The sequence below is a fragment of the Coffea eugenioides genome, chromosome 2 (genome assembly GCF_003713205.1).
Source record: "Coffea eugenioides isolate CCC68of chromosome 2, Ceug_1.0, whole genome shotgun sequence".
Taxonomy (NCBI): domain Eukaryota; kingdom Viridiplantae; phylum Streptophyta; class Magnoliopsida; order Gentianales; family Rubiaceae; genus Coffea; species Coffea eugenioides.
Genome location: NC_040036.1, coordinates 57,525,337 through 57,543,594, shown reverse-complemented (window position 1 = coordinate 57,543,594; position 18,258 = coordinate 57,525,337). Strand labels below are relative to the sequence as shown.

General features: G+C 36.0%; 1 pseudogene; it reads right to left on the bottom strand.

Annotated features, from left to right (window-relative positions):
• Window positions 1–10,922: 10,922 nt before the first annotated feature.
• Window positions 10,923–11,963, bottom strand: LOC113759943 (annotated as a pseudogene).
• Between the last annotated feature and the right edge of the window lie 6,295 nt (window positions 11,964–18,258).

Here is an 18,258-nt window from a genome sequence, read left to right as displayed (position 1 = left end):
GGAAATAGCAAAAGTACGAAGTCGGATCGAAACGAACAGCTAGTAGTGGACCCCACCAGATCCGCCCAGCTCACCACCGTCTGAAATAGGAGATTGTGTCACATAATATCGTAAACGGCTACTATCGTGCCTCAAACAAACAAAACGGCAAAAACGGCACGCGCGCACGTACATATGACGGACGGAAACGGAAACGGCCGTTAGCGGAAACGGCAGATTTGACACTCGTTTCTATTGTAATCATAAGTTGAGCTACGAATATCGGATTAAGGCGTATGAGACACCATATCGAAGCTTAAAGGATGAACAACAATTGTTATGAAGACATCCAGAACTGAAACTGGAGGCTTCAGCCCCAAATGAACCAAACACAATCACATACGAAATCTGGCCAATGCACAAATGGTCAGTTTTGAGTGCAAACTGTTTTCTATGCTACACATGGGAAAAAGAGCTGAAAATTGGCAGTTAGCTAGTTCATTCCAGATGGAACAACTTTCATGAAGGTCGGCAATCCAAATTCGGAACGGAAGTTGGTCATCAGGACCAAAACAGATCTGACCAGAAAATGGTCATTTTCACGGGCAGGCCTTATTTGCTCGGCTATATCTCAGGTTTTATAAATCCGATTCATGAAATTCCATGGGCGTTAGAAAGCTCTGATATAGGGCTATAAGTTTGGTGTTTTGGTCGCAAGCCCAAACAGCTTGTAACCTAGTCAAACGTGAAGCCAAAGTCCCAGTCGTAAACTGTCCGGTTATAAGAACAGAACAGAATTTGACGGTCAAAACAGGCCTGAGTATTTCGTTTATAACTCAGGTTATACCACTCCGTTAATCCTGAAACTTTACAGGGATATCCAGGACTTAAGGGGCTACAACAATGTAGAAGGCCTCTCAATCCAAATCCTAGCACAACTAAGTCAAAATGCAGAAAACCAACCCAGAACCGTAATTGCAGGTTCCCAAATCACACAAAACTGTAATCAGTCCAAGTCAGTCTATACAGGTCCAAAAGCATTGATTCCAAAGGAATATGAAAGCTAAGACATCAAGCTACATTTCATCAGAAGACACCAACAACAAAATCCAAACCAATTCCAGTCAAAACAGACAATTACTATCGCAGTTCGGACATTCTGTTCACCACAAACAGCAACAGTAAAAACGGCATAACTCACTCTATACTACTCCAAATGCCCTGAAATTTTGCAGGCACTTCAAACTCATCAATACCTACAACTTTCATGTTTTGTGCAAAGTCCAATTCGGCCTCTATCTATGACCTAAAATTTCGGACAGAATGTTCAACCAAGAACCCTAATTTTCCAGAAATTCTTCCAAATCCAAAATTGATTGCAATTAGCAACTATTCACACCTACTAGTGTCATTATAGGCCATTGCCAATCATCATAAACAACCACACCATCATAATCCAATTAAACCAGAAAATTCCTCATAAAATTGAAAACTTCACCAAATCAAGTCAAATAAAGAAATAAATCACCAAATACTTCACTATCACTTCCAATAGGCACAATTTAAGCATCATTAAGTGTAAGGGAGTAGGCAAACATCACTTACCTAAGAGACAAGAGATGTAGAGATGTTGGCCACCTTAAACCTTCAAATAAACTTCACTAAGACACTTAGTAGCACTAGAAGAAAGGATGTTATGGAGTAGAAATGGATGTAAGCAAATGTTTTTGGGTGATTTGCACCAAGTAGTAGCTAGAACTTGAAGAGTTTCTTCTTCCTTCCTTGCACAAGATGGCCGGCCAACAAGAGGTAAGAAATGGTAATTTTTTTGTGATTTTTTGAAGATATTTAACCAATTTTGGTCCAAGGTCAAAATAGTGAATAGTAAATCTTAACTTGGAACCACTAAGAAGGTGACACTTGTCACCTCTTAAATGCAATCTTATCTTTTCTTTTCTCTCTCACATCAATCAAATCACCTCCTCTACTTATCTCCTAACACCCGATAAATTTTTCACAGTATCCGAAATTTAATCTTATTGGCCGAATTTTTCCGAACTTACCACACTAGTGGGTCCCACGTCCAATATACGTTCTTATTTTCTCAAAATCTAACCGATACTTGAAAAATCATCTAAAACCCATATTTACTCATAAAAATTATCTGGAGAAAGTTCTAGTAAAGAAAAATGTAGAAAAGGCGGGCGATAAAGAAAAGAAACAAAAACCCCACTTAAACTTTCTAATAAAATAAACTAGGGTTTTCAACCTTAACCGAGGTTAGGGTTTTACTCCTTAGCCTTAAAACCCGAATTCCATCCCACCGATTTACGAATAACCCTCATCTCAGCTTACGGACGGACTGGGGCCTCACACAATCTCCAAATGCGGTGATATCTCCTCCACTCTTTCATCAATATTCTCCTGACTCTTATTCTCCAATTCTTGTTAATGAAATTGACTTTATTATACCAGAAAATTTTGAATTTTATGACAGGAATAAATTAAGAGTGGCGATGGCAAGATATCTTGAACCAATAAATGCAAGTGAGGGAGGAGTGAATGGAGAATGCAAGTTATCGTTGTCTTGTTTAGCGCCATTTATTAGTCCATGGAAGCCCGTAACTCGTGTGCCCAAGGATTACTCTATTTACGAGGGCTATCAGGACTATATAGAGGATGAAGCATTAAGACAAGCCACACGATTTTATCCTCCATGAACAAAACATGATAATGTCTAGCCAAAGACATTAAAGAAAGACGCTCATTGGGAGGCAACCCAATTGTTTCTTTTAATTGTTTGTTTTGATTTCGTGTGATAGTTTAAATATGTTTTCCTTGAATTTGACTGATTTCGGGTCTCAATTTTTGTTTTTGATGATTTGTAGGTGCCCTTCTATAATGACGCGCCCGCGTCATGACATGTAGAGACCTCATGATCAGAACCGCCAGAAGGGGTACCTGCCTTTATGACGCGCCCGCGTCATAACGTATAGGAAGCTCACGATCAGAATCGTCAGAAAGGGTTTCAGTCCTCATGACGTGCCCGCGTCAAATAACTTGGAGAGCTCCAGATTCCGTGCCTTCGTGACGTGCCCGCGTCATGTTCGCAGGAAAGGTAAGTATTTAAAAAACCTCAAGATCGATTATTGATTTTCTGTTAATCTCTACTTTTGAATTTTAAAAATAAATTTTGTCAATAATAAAAAAAAGTTATATAAAAAAAAAAAATTTTAAAATTTTTTTTTTAGTAATTAAAAAAGGGGGGAGAGTCTTCCTGTAAAAAAAAAATTCTAAAAAGAGGAAAAAAAATAATAATGGAAAAGCAAAAAAAAAATAAAAAAGGAAAAAAAAAACACAAATACTATTTTCTTTTTTCTTTTTCTTTTTCTTTCTTCCCTATTCTTTCTTTTCTTTCCTTTTCTTTCTTTCTTCTTCTTTTCTTTCTTTCTTTCTTTCTTCTCTTTCGTTTCTTCCTCCTGCTCGACCGAAGCCTCGCCGCCCGCCGCCACACCTAAGTCTTCAGCCTCCCTCGCGCCGCCACCATAGTCGCTCGCCAGCCCACCTCCGCCCATGAGCTGCCGCCGTTCCACCGGCCACATCGTACGCCCAAGCAGACGACTTGCTTGCGCGCTGCTGCTACCACTGTCAAACAGCCCTCGCGGCGCCGACGACTACTGTTAGTCTCCGAACTACTGTTGCTGGAATTTCCCTTTTCTTGGGTCAATTGCTGATTTTGGTAGGTTGAGTTCGGTATTTGACTGTCCAATTGGAGACAGTTGTTGAGGTTGTGGGTGGAATTGTATCCAATTGCTGAAATTTGTTATTTTGATTAGCACTAGCACTGCTCTTAGTTTGTTCGACTTGTTGTTTTGGTGCATTGTTGGGAGCTGTGCTCTGGTATTGTGGGGCAATTTCTGGGTTGTTTGTTGAATCGGAAGGGCATTGTGACCCCTGCATCGCTTCTTGAAGTTGGTTAACTAATTTTGGTTTACTGGGTGTGTTTAGTCTCTTGATTTCACTTGCCTTCCGTAGTCGTTTCAATTGAGTTCATTTGCTGCCTTTGTTGGAGTATCTGTTGCGAGTGTGGCATTGTATAGCTTCTACTGTTGGCTGATGCATTGGGGGCCATAGGTAGCATTTACTCTGCTCTGTTATATCTATTTCATTGATTTTGGACTACGTTTTGCACCAGTGGTACTGGTTGGGGTATTTTGCCTAGCATTTGTTATTTCCAATTGGTTGGCTACCTGATTGTGATTGTGTGGTTATTCTCCAATTTCTATACTGTTATTGCTGGAATTGCCGCTTTTGAGTTCAGAAATTAACTGTCTACTTGGAGGCTTTGTTGAAGATTTTGGGTGACAGAGTTCTGCATTTGCTGGTTGAATTGAGTTGAGATGTCTCAGACCTTGGCTGCGTACTTCTATCACATCGGTTTCTGTGCACCGTTCCCGCCTACCCTTTCGCCACTCGTGAGGGAAGTTTCGTTGCCCTCTTCGTTTTAATTGATTTAATCCCTCCATTGAGGACAATGTAGGATCTAGGTGTGGGGGGGACAGCTATACTAGTTTTTCTTTTTTTTTTTTCTAGTTTTTAGATTTTTTTCTTTATTTTTAGTTTGTTATTTGTCCACCTCGTTCATTTTCTTTCTTTCTAGTGATTGGCTCGTAAGTGCATGCCAAGGTTTGATGTTGGATTATTGCCTCTATTTCTACTTTTGCCAAGTTTTAATAGTAAAAGGGTATCAAGTTAATGTGGTTGAGTTCAAAAAATCTCTTTGGTGAATATCGATGATTGTTTTACTCTTATAATTTTTGGTTAACTTTTCTAGGCATAGGGAATGATTGTTGGCATTTTCATGTGAACTGGTCCAATGATTAACTTTAGTTCTCCATGTTTGAAAAATGAGGCTAGCTGATGCAAATTTTCTTTTGATTTTTGTGTTATTTTGAGTTTCTGATGTTATTTAGCTTTGAATAAGAGTTGACTGTACTCCGCTAGTATTTACTACCGAGTAACTGGGGGTCTTCACTAAAAGTGTCGATTCTCGCGTCAAAAAGTAGTTATTGCTATGAGTGCGTGGTCACGTAGCGATAGAAGCTGAGTAACCGGGCTCTTTCATCTAACAAATGTCAGAGTTCGCGTCAAAAGGCTTCAATGGTCAGAGACTAAGTCTTGTGTTACTATTAAAAAAAAATAGAAAAAAATAGAAAAATAGAAAAACATGAAAAAAAAGTGAATGTTGTGTTAGTGTATAATAAAAGTCAGCTTGCCGATTTATGGATTTAATGTTGAGATTTTAGTTAATAGTTGGACCATTTGCTGATAAATGTTGCACGTCATCCCTTTTTCTTAGATTAGTTAATCTGAAATTAGAGGTGTCTATGGTTTAGAAGCTAACCGAAGTGATGTTTCTTGGATCTTGATCACTGATGTTTGATATATATTTTTCTTGGTATCTTGGCAATTTGGTAGATAGAGCAATAGCCACTATCAAATATTGGTGTTTGTTTGTTGTTCTCATGCTTGAGGACAAGCATGGTTTAGGTGTGGGGGGAATTAATAGGTTGCAATTTTACTATTTATTTTATTATTAATTTCCCTTATTACCTGACTTGATGTGGATTAATTGCTGGATTCTACTCACTTTTCGTAATTTGCACTTATTTCAGGGAGTAGAATGAAACTATGATAACAAGTGCCAATTTGACAGAAAAGGAGTCCAAGGCACAGAGCTTATCCCAGGGGCATTGTTGGCAAAGGCAAACTTGTGCCCATTTTAGTAATTGCCGAAGACTAAAAAAACGGAAAAGAGGAGTCTTCTTATTCCATTGAGGGCCGCCGCACAAGGGGGATGTTAGTTAGTAACTAGAGTAGGACCTAGATAGATATAAAACTGCAGAGAGCAAGCACTACCTTTAGCTTTTCACTTTGACTTTTCCATGGCCGTCTTTGAATAGTTGCTTCCTGTGGATGTAAGGGACCATCAGAGCCAAGCAATCACTTTTGTAGTTTAGTTTTTCATTTCATGATTCAAACGAATTGGGTCCTCTAAATCGGAGACCATGGCCGCTGCCTTCTTTACAATTTCGTGTGGGTCTTTCATATTGGGGATGAGCTAAATTCCCTTTTCTAGTCAAGGGGTAACGGATGCTTTGGCTCGCCTAAAATTGTGAGATCGATTTAATTTTATCTTTTTCTTTTATTTATTGGTATTTGCATATTCTCTGGTTGCAATGCTTATGGTTGTTTAATTAATTGATTGTCTTGGATCCAGATAATTAGTTAATTTAATAATCTATTGTCAATTGAGGTATTAAATCCGTAATTGTTTAATTACCTCAAAATAGTGACAACTGGCATGATTAGATTTGTGTCAGGGGAATACGCGGGCTAATCTAAAATAACCCTGGTAGTGCGTTATTTGGTTAGAATAGGGCTCCTTTAATACGTAAGGCAATTGGGAAATTAAATCTTACGGGCGTACCTAGGATTATTTCTCAATTAGAGCAGTGATTAACGGGCGTACCTTAATCACCGACACAGTAAGGAGGGGTTGACTGTCATCGCTTGTTTGGCAGTTATAACCTATTTATTGGTAAATAATTGGAATTGGCTTGTGCATCGATGATCAATTAGGTGAACCATTGCTGAAGTTATTTCTTGGCTAGACCCTTAATTATCACTCGTTTGATTTTAGCAATTTGTTATTTAATTTTTAGTAGTTTCTTAAATTTTATTTGAATTCCTTTGATTGTCACCTTCTGCACAAAAACACCCCCTGGTCACTGTGATTTCTTAAGAAACAATTACTCCCAATCCCTGTGGATTCGACCCTGCTCACCGCTATCTACTGAAATTACTTTTAGTTTGAGCAGGTTTTATTATTGCACAGGCTTCGACAACCTGTCAGCCCGCCAGCCAAAGTCAGCGACGTATATTTCTCTGATCGTTAGCGAAAGTTCATTTCGGCCAATAACATGGAGACACATAAGCCAACAAGAATCTTTTTGATGTGAAACACAAACACATTGAGACCGAAAAAATTGGGTCAGTTAACTATATAACACGTCAGAATTGCCGTTTTGATAAAAAAAAAAAAAAACTATATAACACGTCAGCGAGTTCTGAAGAGAGGAATCTTTGTAGTGATCATCCTTTAGCACGTGCAAGGCTCACAAAACGAGGTGCTAGTTTCTTTCCATAACAATCCGGTGCGTAGGCCTGTCAACGGGTCGGGTCCGGGCCGGAATTAATAAATCCGAACCCGGACCTGTTATACTGCATTAGTTCCAGACCCGGCCCAAATACCCGACAGGTCCCCTAATCTTTGTACCAGACCCGCACCCGACGGGTCCCGGATCTGGGCCGGGCTTACCTGGAGAAAAGGCCCGTCAAAAACCTGCTTTGGCTACAATTTCAGCACTTGAAAATGCAGTCTGATTTTTATCACATTTTGCGGACTGCGCAAGCCTTATTGAATCAGGGAAGTTAGCTAATTTGCCGAAGAAGCAGAATCAAACTTTTCTTGCCAAAAATTACAAATGAAAGATGCTTTGCAGTAAATTACAAAGTTATTCAAAACCAATCACAAACTTAAATCACAAATTACAAATCTAAATCACAAACCGCTCACATTACCCTATGCACAGCATAAACTTCTCTGTTTTACACGGCAACGCTCCTAGTATTTCTGAATCACCATTTGGGGTCTATTCAATTCTAAGAATTTAAATCTTGACAATTTCAAATATCCAAAAAATAGATCATGTTTTAAGGAATTTACACTATATTGGCCACATGCTTATCAACCGAAAATTGAATCTTCTCTGAGATTTAAAACTCTCTGAAGCTTGAAGAAAAATTAAGAAATTCGCCCCAAAAATCCTAGACGAGTACATAAAACCTTTTTGCCGATTGTGGTCCAAACACCGTGAAGCAAAAGGAATATCCAAGAGGGTCCAAATCTTTTCTTTTCTGCCTGCCTTGTACCAAACTTGTGGTTGCTTAGGCCTCCTAATTTGAGCAGCTTTGAGACCACCTCTTACCCCACCTCGACAAACAGGACTACTGACAAGTGGTATTATTCCTTTGTTCATATGTGAAGCTGCATCTTGATCTATCCTATCAAAGAAGCTGAAATCTTCTTCAAGCTGAGATGGAGAGAGTCAGAGAGCTGAGAGCGTCGCCGGTTTTAGTGTTTCACGGCAGATTGGTCACTGGCGGAGGCGGGAGGTAGAGCAAAAGAGAAAAGAGAGTGAGGGGAAAAAGGGATGTGTGGTGCTGCGGTGGGAATTAGGGTTGGGAAAATATGGGAATGAAAGTGGTAAAGATAGGTATATATTTTTTTAATTATTAATTAATTAAAACAGGTTCGGGTCGAATACGGGTCGGAATGATATATTACGTATCCAACCCGCAAATCTGTTAGATAAAATGGGTCCGGGTCCGGGTCCGGGTCATGGGTCTATATACCTAACCGTACCCGAAAAATATTGACGAGTCCGATCCGGGTCCGGGTCTAGACCCGGACCGTTGACAGCCCTACCGGTGCGCAAACATAAATATTGGATCCCACCTTTACAACTAACTCAAATTTCTAATCCACCCCCAATTGTACTGGAAATACCCTAAAAAAGTTATAAATTATAAAAAAATAGCCAAAATACATTTAAAAATTTCCAAAAATATCTCTAAAAACAATTTTATCATTCTTAATTTTAAGTTTACTCGTATTATTATTCTTATTTTATCATTGAAGATAGCTTCTATATGCCTTAATGGATAGATTTGGTTTGATCAAACTAATATGAATAAAGTATTACTATGTTCTTACCAATAATAATGTTTGTATTTCCTGAAATATCAGTGATTTGGATGTTATCATTGGTATTATTTGAATTGTATTTCCAACTTTTTAATTCATTTGCTATACACTTTATGTCATTTTATGAATAGTTTTCAGTTGTTTTTTTTAGTTTTTCTTATTTTGAGGGGTTGTTATTGATGATAATAATGGTTTGTATGGTACTATTTTAGTTTTTTTTCAGCTTAATATTACTATTTCAGTTATCAAGGTGTCATAATTTGTCGTATATTGAAATTCCATTGGATGCCACATGAAAAATTTCTTCTCCTTCTGAATTGGATGTGTACAACTTATATAATTCATCCAAGAAATATTTCTCAAGTCAAATTGAAAAATTTTATTGTAGCTATTTTTTGGGGTTTTTTTTGAAAAATTTATTGCAGTTGTATATATAAAAAGCTTTACTATAAATGTCAAAATACCCTTATTTTTCTAATGATTACATATATTTATTGTCTTGCAATATTAGTGAATAATGGTAGTGGTTATGAAATGAAAAGCTTTGAAATTAAGTAAATTTCATTTATGGTGATAATTATAATTAGATAGATTTAGTGCATTCCAATAATTGATAATAATAGTAGTGGTTATGGATATTAAAAGCTGGATTGAAAAAATTAAACACTACAATATACTAAAAATTGATATTAAAATTGTTAATTAGCCACAATTCTCATTCAAATTCCATGATCATCAAAAACATTGATACTGAAGCAAAAATACTCTGCTCATATGAAAAAAAAGTAAAAATTCACCTTCTAATACTGCGATAGACAATTTAAAAAATACAATTGGTATAAATCGAATTCATAGTATTCTTCTTCTAGATATTAATATTGATTATCAAGAATTTGAACAGAATGCAAATTTGTTCGATAAAAAACAATTATTAATAGAAATGGGGAATTTGATATAGAACAAAAATTGAATTTAACTATGAAAGGGTCAGGATCTAGCCATTAGAATTCTTTGCATTGGATTGTGCTAAAAGTTATGAATAAAAGAAAAGAAAAATGGAAAATACCCAACTATCTTTATCTATAAAATTTCAATTGTCAAAATGTACAAGCCAAAGAAAAACTTTACATGGTGAATCATTTATATTCCACTATTGGCTAAAATAGCGATACAAAGAATTCAAGTCCCATGTATGTTTATTTTTCTTGCTTAATTATATTCTTCATTTATAAAAAATTATAACGATTGTGGTTTATATGTAATAAAATCATGAATATACAATAATTTTAGTAAAACATGATATTATCAATATTTGATTTGTTAGAGTTCAAGCTATAAATCAAACAATGTTTGGTTCATGATTCCAAATTTAATCATAAAGGATATGCTAACTACATTGGAATGCTTTCTATCTCTTTGCATTTAATAAAATTTTTAAAAGTAACTGGTTAAAGAAAATAAATAACATAAAAATCCTATATTATGATGTTGATGATCAAAATTTCACAAAAAATTTTAGTATCTAAAAAATAATACATTTTAGAATGTTATAATCACATGCAAAACACGTGAACTATTACTAGTGAAAGAAGAAAAGGTATAACCATGTTGACACCAGAAAAAAGGCATTAAATAGCACATTGTAAAGCTCAATGACTTTAAATAGCTTGTCACTATGAGATGATTCAGACTGGAAAAGAAGACTTATTATGCCTACAAGTATACGTACTTCAGATTCGTATACATACATCAAATTAGTTCACATATGTTTTTCCTCTTCCCTCGGATGAAGGAACTATTGACCAAAACAAGGGAAATATTTATGGAGCAGAAAGACAGTATTTGCATCAACACATAACTCAAGGATAACATCTAAGAGCGTCTAGCTTTTCTACCAATGTAGATATCTGTTGTTTAGAAAGAAGTAACATTATAATAGAAGACAAAGTATCAACATATTTTTGTTCAGATAGTGGCATGAAAGGTTCTCAGAGGGAAATTGAAACAATTGCATATCATATAAACAGTCTTATGTTGTTGTTCTATCAGCATCCCAAAATATTCTGGAGCAAGCTTGAACGATGGAAATTACCTGCAGTGAGATCTCCTTGTTTCAGTGCTTACTCCTTAGTTCCGCTACAAAAAATGCAGGATCCTTGCACGTTCCAATCCAATCCTCATCCAAAAATATCTCGTGCTCTCCATGTAGCAAAGACGAAGTATGATCTACCAACTGTTTCGGGCCACAATCGAGCAATTTTTCAATAAAAGGTTCCAACACTTTTGTGTTGACAAGACCCAAGCTGGCCAAGTTTTTAACTCGAGGAGTAGAGAGGAAGCATATATTTCCCCAGTGCGAAGGGTGCCTGCATGGCTGCATCTTCAGCTTTAGTCAACGTTAAAATTAATAACTCAGATTAAAGTAAGAATTACGGGTGCCGTCAAAGTGGAAAGGCAGAAAGAAGAAAATAGAAAAAGTGCATGGCTTTAGAATGTGAATAAAAGTAGGTAAGAAAACTATTTGCACTCGAAACAAGTAACTCTCTACCAGCATGCACACAGATTAGCTTAGCCAGAGTCTGAATCAAATTATAGGAAACGTTTCAGCGCGCATTTATTCTTTCCACTATATGAGAAGCTGAAAGTAGTTCACGAAGGAAAAATCTAGCATTACCCACTCTTCCGCTGCATGAAACCTGCTGCCGCGTTTTTCTCATGTCAGCAGTCATCTGCAATGGATTTGTTCGTCTAAGGGATGCTACGACTCCAGAAACCCTTCCCATCTTCTTGTAAGGATATGCCCTTGAGAGACCATTTGAAATGATTGATGCATCCAGTTAATGTTCAATGCTCTGCAGGTTACGACCTCCTTAGAGATCTCTTTGCATAGCGTTAACCATACGCCTCTCAAGATCGCCATAGAGATCTCTTTGCAGTTATTCAGAAGCATCTGAACATAGTCAAGAGCATTCCTGCCTTTACGGAAGCCTCCTTTACATTGAAGATCAGCATCCTCAAATTTAGCATCAGCATAATAAATCCAGGCAGTTAGTATATTAGCAATCTTGGTGTCTTCGATGTTCAGATCAATCAAACCTACCACCTCTCTATCAGAAGACGCACCAAGGGCGAAAGATAGCATCCATAGGGGCATTTCAGCAACGGTAAAATAAACAGAAGAAGCGTTTGTCCTCCGATGAGATTCACAAATTTTGATTCATCAACTAGATTCAGATAGACTCACTTCCCTTTTTGCAAAAGGACGGTAAGAAACACTCCAGCATGGGACACTTGAGAGCCAAAGCCTTGTTAAGCAAATTTGCTCCTGTGCAATAAATGTGCAAAGAAAATATTTTAGGATATCTAGCACCCAAAAATCTACAAACGACTGCTGAAAATGGCCTTGACCAATGAAATTTTATTCAAAGACCCGCCCAAAAAGCTCAATGGAAAGATGATTGTTGTTGGTTTTGCACTAAATTGGTCAATGATGCAAAACAAAAGGCTAATCATTATACTAGAAATAACATTTCAAAAAGAAAAGCTTTTAGATTTCGTAATTGACTTAAAAGTATTCTCTGTTTACTCGGCAAAAGAATCTCAAATGCGTGAGACTAACAGATAAAGACGAAACACAAGGAATCAGTAGGGGCAATCTTTTGTCCCAGAAGCAATTGAACGACAGTCAACGAAGAACAGAAAGAGTTAGGAGGGCAAAACATGCACATGGCCTTAAACAACAAGCCCTGACCGAGTAAGAAGCAAGTACATGTTAGCACGCGTGTAATACTTTTTGTGGCAAGACTTCGTCTTTCACTATAATTTCTATTGCCAACTATACAGCTGGCTTTCGATTCCGCATATAGATCGCTGTTCCAGCCCTTGACAAGTTTAAAGGATCCATTTACATACAACAACTACTTTTGTTATTTCTCTATTTTCATCGGTTCACACTCTTTCATAGTGAGACTTTTTGGTGCAACTAGTAATAATTCACATGCTTTGCACATGAATATATTGTCTCCATGTGTATAAAAATTTTAATATATTGAATTCCTATGTGAAACTTTGATTGTTGGCATAATATTGATTAAGAAATTATATAATGGGCAAAATTAAGCAACTGCTAGTTGTGCAAAATGTTTATTGTATACAATTATAAAAACTTTAAAAATAGAAAATTATCATATTTAAACTAAGTTGTTGACATAATATTGACTAAGAAACTATATAACAAACAAATTAAGCAATTGCTAGTTGTTAAAAATATTTATTGTATACAAAGTAATTAAATATTTATTGTGCATTCTACTATTACAAAAACTCAGAAGATGGACAATTGTCATATCTAAACTAATTTATTGCATATTTTACTTGGATTGTTACAATAAGAATAGAAAATTTTCTATAATGTGCAAAACTAGTGCATACAATAAAACTTGAGCAAAATACATGCTGAGACATTTTCATTGGATACAACAAAATTTTGTCAATTCTAGTAGTTGTAAACCTTTCCTGTTAGTATATTTTATAATTATCGATAATTTTTTTGGAGTTTTCTTAATCTTTTATTTTTTTTATTTACCTTCCCACCTCTCCCACGCCCTTTTCCCCTCAAGAATATAGTGCATTTAATCAATATAACATAATATAGTGAGTGTAATCATCAATTATGCTCATGATTATTCTCTTCTTTGCAGTGGGGTTGATGATCAATTCTTATCAAGTCAATGCCGATATCTGCACCAAAATTCTCAGTGACATCCCTTGCGCACAGCAGCCCGTGACAGTGCGATGCGCCCAAACATGCATAAAGTTATGTGGGCCGAATGCCCAAGTATACTGTGCAGACCAAGCATTTGCACCTCGTTCAGTTTGTGCGCGTCAAGCACAAGCCAATGATTGTTCAACTCTTCCCAATTGCTAGACGGTTTAATACTTTAATGTCTATTGGCTCCCTCATGCCAAAAATTATTTGGTAAATAAAAAGTTCGAGGCTGATCATTTAGACCGAATCCACGGTCAAAGATCTATATATTTTTGTATGAAACCTACAATGCTCAGTTTTTTGTTCAATAAAGATTCAAAAGTCATCTCTGTTTAGATAAAAAAAGAAAAGAAAAGAGTGTAATCATCAATTTGACTATTTGTCTTCTTATTAACTGTAAATTATAACCTTTTGTCTTTTCATTATTCGTAATTTTCTTCTAAATCAATATATGTATATATATATATATATATATATATATGATTATTCTTTCCTACACTGTCAGTGTATATACTAACGAGATTAGATGAATGCTACATCATTGAATTTGAATTTAAACATCAAATTTTTTATTGTGGCATGCATGTAGACTCGCTAGTTAACTTTAATTATCATTGCATAACAATATAATAACTGGAGATAATTTTGACACACACAATAATGCGAGATGAGGGAAATGATTGCCAAATTCAAAACGCATCTGTCAAAAGAGCTACAAGCAAAAAGAAAGGTTATTGTTGAAGATGAATGACGTCTGCCGCAGGGGAAGGGATTTTGTGGTCAAGAAGTAGGAATGGAACCATTTTAGTATCTTTGCAGTGTCAATTAGTAGTCTCAATTTAGAAGTAATTTGTATGCAGTGTGCAGAGTTAGTGCAAAAACCACAACCAAATGAAAGTGGCTCCTGCAATTAGGGCTGCAAACGAGTCGAATCGAATCGAGTTTTGGCCTAATCGAGTCGAGTCTTGACTTAATTTCATTGAACTCGAACTCGAGATCGAGCTTGACGAGTTGACAATTTCCAGCTTGAGCTCGAGCTCGAAAAAAATAAAAAAATAATTATTTTATTTTTAAAAAAATAAATAAAATAAGATTTTTTTCTTAATAAATAATAAAATATTAAGGTTATATATGTAATTTTACTATTAAAATTTAAAAATATAAAAATATATATACTTAAAATAAAAAATATATATATACTTAAAATAATATATATATATATATATATATATATATACTCGAGCTCGCGAGCCGAGCTTAATATTTTGAGCTTGATTTCGACTTGAGCTAGCTCGAGTCGAGTTTGACCCGCTCGCGAGCGACTCGATTCGTTTGCAGCCCTACCTGCAATGATGTCAGCAGACAGACAAGTGAATGAAAAATAAATTACTTCCAGAACTCGTTGCCATTTTCGTAATCACTATTGATTCGAGTTCTTCATATTAGCAGAGGTGAGGGACTATGATAGGGTGTTAATTGTTGGTTATTTTATTATTAATTTCCCCTTTGTCCTTGTCAAATAGTGTTTTAAATTGTTGATATATACTTATAGTTGGTATCTGGACTTAATTTCAGGGAATGGAGCAGAAAACTACAAAAATGAGGGACTTTTTGGAGATAATTGAGATTTCAAACAACCGGGCCCACATGGTGCTACAAAGAGATTGCATTTCCTTTGCTGATTAGGAGATTGGAGTCCTACAAGTAATAGGAAACAAAACAAGAAGGAAAGCCTCGGTTGGTACAGGAAGCTTTGGGAGGACTTTTGCTCTCAATTGTGCGGGGACCACGGAGAAAAGAAAGGCATTAGTCATTGGACTTAAAAGGAAACAAACGTACAGAGGATTGGTTTTGTTCCTTATCCGGCGGGACCACGAGACAAGAAGTAGTTTTTGTTTCAGAATAGGAGAGCTTCGTTTTGTTTTTGCTTCTAGCTAGTTCCTTCGTATTCATTATTTTATATATAGCTTTGCCGTTTTCTTCTAAGGAGGACAAAGACATAGCTTGTTTTCAATAATTACTTCTGCACTTTTGCATGGGATTTCCTCCATGAAGATGAATTAAATCCCTTCGTCTAGTCGAGGAACAACGGAGGACTTGGTTCTACTAAATTTGTGAGATCGAATTAGTTTTTATTTATTTCCATTATTCACTGGTATTCGTCTATCTTCTGCTCTATGTTCATATGGTTGTTTTATTATTCGATTATCCAGGGCCCGGATTCTAGATTAATTCAATAACCTGAAGCCAATTAGGGTAGTAAATCCGTAATTGTTTAATAATTCTAAACTGGTGGCAACTGGCATGATTGGGTTGGTGTCAGGGAGATAGACAGGCTAACTTAAAGAGACCCTCGTAGCGTGTTGATTGGTTAGAATTAGGCTCTTCTAATTATTCATGCAATTAGGGAATTGAACTTCTATGGTCGTACCTAGGGTTATTTCCTGATTAGAGAAATAGTCAACGGTCGTACCTTGGCTATCGACGAATTGAGGAAGAGTTGGTTGTTTATCGCGTGTATGACAACTATAACTAATTTATCAGATAGTAACTGGAATAATCCTTGCATCTGTGATCGAATTAAGTGAACCATCTCCGAAGTTGTCTCTTGGCTAGAGTTCGTCCATTATTATTTTTATTGTGATAATTAGTTATTTGAGTTGTAGTTGTTTTATTTTATTTTAATTTATTCCAAGTAATTTAGTTACTCTCATTTTCAAAAACCCCCCATACTTCGGACTCTAAAAGAAATAAATTATCCCCAGTCCCTGTGGATTCGACCCTGCTTATCACTATCTACAGAAATTATATTTTATTTAAGCAGGTATTTATTATTGCACAGGTTCGGCACCTGTCAGACTATGAGCTATTTAATCTTCAAAATTTACTAGTAACAAAGAGACTCTACCAAAGCATTATTAGGCACTTAGCAGGGCACGATCTATTAAGAGTTAAATTTATTATTTCCAATTTCCTGTCACCACTAGGGATCAAAGACACGCAAAGTATTAGAAAATGAAATTGCTTTACAAGAAATTTTACAAGCCATATTAAGAATATTCTTCAAATTAAAGCTTGAGATGGCACCCAACATGCACAAATTGGAAATTTGGTGCAAATATTAGATGATATGCATCAATGACAACGTACATGTACCAACTTCTACCAACGCACATGAAATGGAAGATCAACAGCATAAGCTAGAGGCTATGAAATTCTACACACCACATTTAGATCCGACATAAATAAATTATAACACCCAAGTGAATGATTAACCGGAGCATGACGAGGAAGAAACTTCAGGTACTCTTTTCCGCCATCTCCAAAGAACTTGTCGCCTGTCCAAAAGTCTGGCTTGTTAAGGATGACCTTGCAAAACATTATGGAGGCATATTTCCATTCACCGTCACCTCTCTTGGAAGGGTCAACCCCTGGCTCAATCACAATCTCTCCAACGGAGTCAAACACATCTTGGATCCCATACTTGATAAAATTGTTGTATGAATTAATCACAACCTTGAGTGATTAGCAAAAATTGACAAAATTAATATTAAATAATAGAGAGAGACTGAGAGATGAAAGAAAAAAGGAAAATATTTAATAATAAAAAAAAAAACAAAAGCCATTGATATGATCTTTTTTTTTTTAGTAACAGTGCAAGTGGGAGGATTGGAACTTAGAACCTCTCACTTACACCCTCTTCCCCTAAACCACCTAACTTATCTTTCTCCTTCTCCCTCCCTTGTCCCCAGAAAAAGAAAACCAAATGAAGGAAGAAGTGGTGAGAAAAGGAATAAGCAAAGGTTTCTGATTAGGAGACAAAAATGACAAAAAAATGTTAAATAGTACATACTAGAGAGAGACAGTAAGGGCAAATGATCATGAATCATGATTATTGGACTAAGCAAGAAAGGAAATATCAAACCCACCTTTGATCTCTTGCAACAAAACCATTCATTTAGTTAATTATGGAGAAAATTTAAAGAAAATGAATCAACTAATCCAATAGAGGAGAGAAAAAAAAAAGCAAAATAAATGATTAGGATGAAGGAAAAAAAGAAAGGAGCAGAAATTAAATGATGAAGTTATAGTTTAGATGAGGGTTTGTTTAGTTATGTTTCACTAGAAAGAAGAGAGGAAATAAGATGACTAGAGAAAAAACAAAGTAAAAAGAATAAAGAAAAAAATGAAGACAACTTTCTCAAAGGATGAATGTGCCACGTGTCAAAGAGAAGATGAGCTAATTGGCAATCATTTGAATCGCTATAGTAACTTCCCATCTCGTATAATAGGTAAACTAGTGTGAATACCCGTGCTACGCACGGTGCTGTAGGGATTGTGTGAATGTACTTGGTTTGGTTAATAGAAATACAAGTTGAAAATTGTAAAAGTACTTTGTCGATCTAAATAGTAAAATGTAAATTTCGTATGTACTGACTGTGTATAGAATATTACGATCGAATGCGTGACACACATGCAAAATTTAGGCGACTTTGTTCAAGATTCAGCTTTAATAGTGCTGCAGGGTCACACCAGCTTGTTACTTTTCTGTGAACGTAGGGGTGAGGTTTTTCTTCCAAATTACAAGAAAGCCAGTTCTTACTTAACCTTTTTTACATTTCAAGTGATAAATTTTTTTCCCAGCTCAAGTGAGACTCTTATTAGTCTCACAAGCTGGAAG